Consider the following 6000-nt stretch of genomic DNA (forward strand, 5'->3'; position numbering starts at 1 on the left):
GGAAGAAAAGAAGAGATTATCGGAAGTTAGAAGAAAACACCTATTAAGTAACTTTGTATATCATGCTGTATATTAACTGAAATATACAATGCATTCTCATTTTAATCCAATGACCCAGTGAGGCAAATAAAACTCACAATTGAAAATCTGATTTCTAGAAACTTTTCTCGGCAGTCCTATGCCCCTTTGCCCACCTCTCCCACTTGGAGGTCAAACTCCCCATTCTTCTGTTCAACCTTGAAAAAAGAAATAAAGTGACACTTCTGAGTTTTCAACATGAAAGTTTCAAATGAGAGACATTTTATGATCCTGATGAGAGTGACCTAAAACTGAATGAAGCTGCTTTTCCTGTGTGCATCATGGAAGTTCTTTTGTTACATAATAGCCACATTTGACAGTCTGGACATTTATTAATGATCTTTCTCTCACAACTAAGAAATCATATATTTTCTAGCATATGTTTTTGGGATGCCCTTTTAATTAAAAAAAAAATAAGAGCACTGTCTCCATCTTTATAGTTTTTATGCTAAAAATCCTCTAAACCTCATGGTTGAGGTTCTTGCTTACCGGGTTTGAAAGGGAGGGATATTTTATGCAGTCCCCAAATCACATGTTTGCATCTTTTCCTCAGTAGCCTCAAGTGCAAGTCACCCTGTAGGTCCGAGCAACACAACTTGGGGGGCTTCCGTGAGTTATAATCAGGAACAAACAAGCTGTTCTGTACTGATCTAACAGGAGTTTGATGAAACTTCAAGCTTTCTCACAGAGAATTTCAGAGAGGTGAGATTCTGGGATGAAAACCATAAAAGCTAGAGAACAGAGTAAAAGAAAATACTGTGTCTCTTTGTTGTCATAGTTATGTTTTCTAAATAGGAAACAAATGGCAGTAAATAAAATGTAAGGCAATCAATAGCAGGTTTGTCCTGAAATACATTTTTTGACCACTATACTTCCTATTACCCAGCACCACTAACACTCAAGAATCTCCTGGAGTTTACCTTTTCCATGATGGAATTCATGTCCAGGTTTATGGATCACTCACACTCTTCTCTTTGTGACCTTCCTGAGAATCTTACCACCAAGAAGCCCTTACTTTTGCATCTATTTAAATCATTGCTTCATTACTCAGCAATACTCTCAGAATAGAGGAATACTTGTGAAAAGCTATAATCTGTACATGGCATCTTCAACTTCCCATTTTGAATTACTAACATAACTGATTTTGTTATAATAAACAAGGAAGATTGATCAGCAAAATGAAAAAAAAGTCCTTAAATGTGCTACTTATATACCTGAGGATGTATAGATATAGAGATTTTTATAGATATATGTGTATTCACATGTATGAATGCAGATAGAATGTTTCATAGAAAGAAAATATTTGAAAGACTGAAAGGTAATAATCATGGAATTTCTATCATTATCACAGAATGGAGCTGTAGGCAAGTTATGATTATCATAAAAAGCTACATTTCTGCATTTCTTGACTGCAATGGTTTTCCAATCTCCATCTGCCACACTGTAGAAAACCTCATCCCCTGTTGCCTTCTACAGTAAATCATGCCTGATTGCTCAGCACCAAGCTTTATAATTTGAATCTCTGGGCCAAAACATTTACAAATGATCACTGTTCCAAACAGGAATAATCAATAGAGCCTACAACTGCAGCACTGGCCTTTCTGGTTTTAGAAACAAACTGCTTTTCTGCAGCTAATTACATTCCATTTTAAGCAAATACAACATTTTCCTTTAAAAAATAATTTGTGCCCCTATTATGCAGCCACAAGTAATTTATTTAAAAAAAAAGACATGTTCCTGAAAGATACAAAGTGAATTGAAATTCCATAGGCAAGATGCTAATACTAAATAAAGAGCTCAAAAGTAAAATCTTGAATACCACGAAAAGACAGGAAACTCTAGATTTTTCTTTGTGTATTGTTTTCATTCAATTAAATAATTTTCTTCCTTTTATATTTTTCCATTTTTTTGCTATTTTCTTCTATAAATTTTATCATGCTTTCTTCAATAAAAATATCAGCTTTCTTTCATATATAACAGAATACCATCTGAAAGACTCTTAAGATATATCTAAATTGAAGAGTGTCCTATTTTTTAAATTTTTTTAATTTAAATTCAATTAATTAACATATAGTGTATTATTTGTTTCAGAGGTAGAGTTTAGTGATTCCTCAGTTGCGTAGAACACCCAGTGTTCATTACATCACATGCCCTCCTTAATGCGCATCACCCAGTTACCACATCCCCCCACTTACCTCCCCTCCGGCAACCCTCAGTTTGTTTCCCATGGCTAAGAGTCTCTTATAGTTTGTCTCCCTCTCTGATTTCAACTTATTTTATTGATTCTGTACTATTTTTAAGGGTCCATTCAATTAAAATATACCTGCTATCACTAAAATGATTAAAGCCTGTCAAATGCCTGCTGATCTTGAAAAGATCAAAGTAGTTACATCCTTCCTCTTTATTCCCTGACTTGACCAATCGTGACACTAAATGTGCCTATTGATTAGAGACTTGTCATTATAGGGACAATGTACTAATCAGCTGATTGTTAATGGACATCATTAGATAATTCACTGCCACATTTAACAGGAAAATTCTATTCCCATAATTTCCTCTGGAAATTTACTTGATTCACCTCTAATTTTATGTGCTTTATAGACTGAAAATTGCCATACAAATACTAATTTGCTCACTTATGCCAATTTTCTTTCAATAAAAAATTTCAAAGGCATGAAGAGAGCAGTTAATGCTGTAGGCAACATTTTTGAGAAGAATATTATCTTACCACGATACCACTTAAAGGTAAATAAACCCATTTCAAACCAAAACGTGGTCCCATCTTCCAAAAAATCTGGAGTGAAGATATAAAACCATGAAAATTCCTTTTTCTCAACATTTCAGGGAATTTCTTATTGTTTTCAAATTTTAATTTGTGATTTAATTCATGAGAAGAACTATATTATAACAATTGAAAGACATTTTATACCATGAGTTTTTTCTCTATTTCCATCACAATTCCCTATTTTGATCTCAAACCATTTCTACATTAATATTGTAGATCTTTCACAGTGAGACATGAAAATACAAATGAGTTAATGCACACAGAGGCATTGTTTATATACATCAAATACTTATATTTGAGTTGTTTAAAAGTTAAAACTGCTGGTAGGTTTATCTTTTTCTTTTTTTTTTCTTTTTCTTTCTCTTTCTTAGAAAGGGAAAGAGAGAGAGCATGAGTAGATGAATGGCAGGGGTGGGGCAGAGGGGAAGGAGAGAGAATCTCAAGCAGAGTCCCAGCTGAGCAGAGCCTCACATGGGACTCGATGTCTTGACCCCGAGATCATGACCTGAGCTGAAATCGACAGTTGGCTGCTTAACCTACTGAGCCACCCAGGCACCCCAAGGAAGGTTTATTTTTTTTAACTTTTTTTGTTAAGATTTTTATTTATTTATTTGACAGAGAGAAACACAGCAAGAGAGGGAACACAAGCAGGGGGAGTGGGAGAGGGAGAAGCAGGCTTCCCGCGGAGCAGGGAGCCCGATGAGGGACTCAATCTCAGGACCCTGGGATCATGACCTGAGCTGAAGGCAGACACTTAATGACTGAGCCACCCAGGCACCCCGAGAGGTTTATTTTTTAATAAGAGATTATCTCCCCCAACGTTTACCTTGGTTTGTCTAATTTTTTTGTGAGTAAAGAAAGAATCATGCTTGAAAACTAAGAAATTACATCTAGGAATATTTTATATAAGTATAATAAAAGGGATAGACATACTATTTTACCTCCTTCTGAATGTTTCTCTCAATCACTACTTTGGGGATCTGGTAGTAAACAGTTTGAAGTTCTTACAGCCATTCCTCCCGTTTCAAAAATACTCAATAGCTTCAAACATTATCTTAGTTAATCCATAGGATAATCTTTGAAGGTAGTCATTATTATTCAGTTTACTGTAATAAAAATAGGGTTCAGGGTTTAAATTACTTGTCAAGAGACACAGAATCAAAATACCAAATACTTGTCTTAGAGTTTGAACTCAGTGCTCTCTACAGTCCATCATCTGGTCATTTCCAGGCCAGGCTGCATTCCCGATGTGAACTGTCAGACTGTATGGTATATGAAGTGGGTACCAGTTGTAAGAGCAAACAGCATCCCAGTGAGAGTGGATCATGGCACTACATAAGCCCATCTCCACCAACCACCACCTTCACCACAAACCAGCTCAGCAGGCCCCTAGGTACTAAGGTTAGTTCAATAAGCTTAGTGATGGTGGAGAGAAGTGATTTGCTTTCTTCCTCAATGTTAGAATTATGAGCAAGTAGTACTATAGAACCGCCTGCCATTCTTCCTGTGTCTGAGTTGACTAGAGTTGTCTTGAAAGTATCAAAATTCAGAGACTATTTTAGATTTTGGTTTTCATATCTGTAAGTACATGTATCCGTAGCCAAAAGAACAAAGACTTTTTAGAATCCCCTAGAATAGAGGTGTTTGGGAAGGATTTCATATGATAAATAATGAAATTAAGACTTGTTTTTACAGACAATCACAGTCACTTGTATGGGAAACAATGAACATCAAACTGACCTGGCCAGAAAAATTCTAATACAGATTCTTGTTTTTATTGCTGAAAGAAGAGTATAAATATTAATATAAACCTATATATGGTAGACAGACAATATTCTCCCTAACCTAAATACATTGTCTTGTAACTTGTACATTTGCTACAATCTTATATCTGAGGTAACGTTTTTCATTTTTATTGGTTGATTGCTGATATGATGCATTTCTTTATATAGGGTTGTTGAGTCTATGGGTATATTTAGATGAGATATTTTAAATAATATGTTATTCACACATATATTTTACTGTTTGCCCATTTTACTGGGAAAATGAAGTCAAGTTTTCTAATCAAATGGAGACTTTTTAAAAAATGACATAAGCAAAGGGACATAATCAATGAGGAACATTAAGATGATTTCATTGTAGCCATAAATATGTAAATTTGAAGAGAAAAAAAATAGCCTCTAAGACTGTAAAACTAATGAGATTTCATTACAAACAATGTGTCTGTAGTTAATACTACTCTTCTCTAGATAAGAAGATAAATTTTATGTTATGTGTTCTTTTTACCACATTAAAGAAACTGGTGAGATTTTAATGTTTCAAATTCATTTTAAGGATGGAAGGAATGTAAGAATTTAAGATTAACCCAGTTAAATAAATTTTAGCTCAAGATTATTATTGGTATGCTTAATAAATAAAATTATGACATTATCATGGAAAAATTTACAAGTATAAATATATTTTATAAAGGATCAATAACAAATGTTGCCAATTTTCATGTTTTACTTAAAAAATATACACACTAGCTTAAGTTTTATTTTTCATGACATTAAACATGGCATATTTTGTTTGAAAAATGAGAGCATTACAGGGTGCCTGGGTGGCTCAGTTGGTTAAGCGACTGCCTTCGGCTCAGGTCATGATCCTGGAGTCCAGGGATCGAGTCCCACATAGGGCTCCTTGCTCAGTGGGGAGTCTGCTTCTCCCTCTGACGCTCCCCCCTCTCATGCTCTCTATCTCATTCTCTCTCTCTCAAATAAATAAATAAAATCTTTAAAAAAAATGAGAGCATTACAATCTAAACTGAACAATGTCATAAATAATAATACAAAAATATAAAGAAAGATATTTAAATAAATCACCATTTATTTAAAGATTAAAGAACAACAACAGAATCCTTTCTTGGGATTTTTTATAAACACCAGAACACAAACAATGACAGTATGGATCTTACCAATGAATGTATTTGATCACTTTTGCTTTGTGCTATTGTTCTTATAAGCAACAAACTTCCTGAACATTATTATTAGTTGAAATAATGTGCCTATAGAACATGTTGACTCTTCTAGATGGATGTGTCCGTTCATAAGAAAGTGTTGTTTTTGTCCCTTTATTTTCCTTGCCTTAGTGCTACTGAC

Source organism: Eumetopias jubatus, unplaced genomic scaffold, assembly GCF_037043125.1.
Source record: "Eumetopias jubatus isolate StellerSeaLion01/CBP00866 unplaced genomic scaffold, mEumJub1_p1.0 scaffold_7, whole genome shotgun sequence".
Classification (NCBI taxonomy): domain Eukaryota; kingdom Metazoa; phylum Chordata; class Mammalia; order Carnivora; family Otariidae; genus Eumetopias; species Eumetopias jubatus.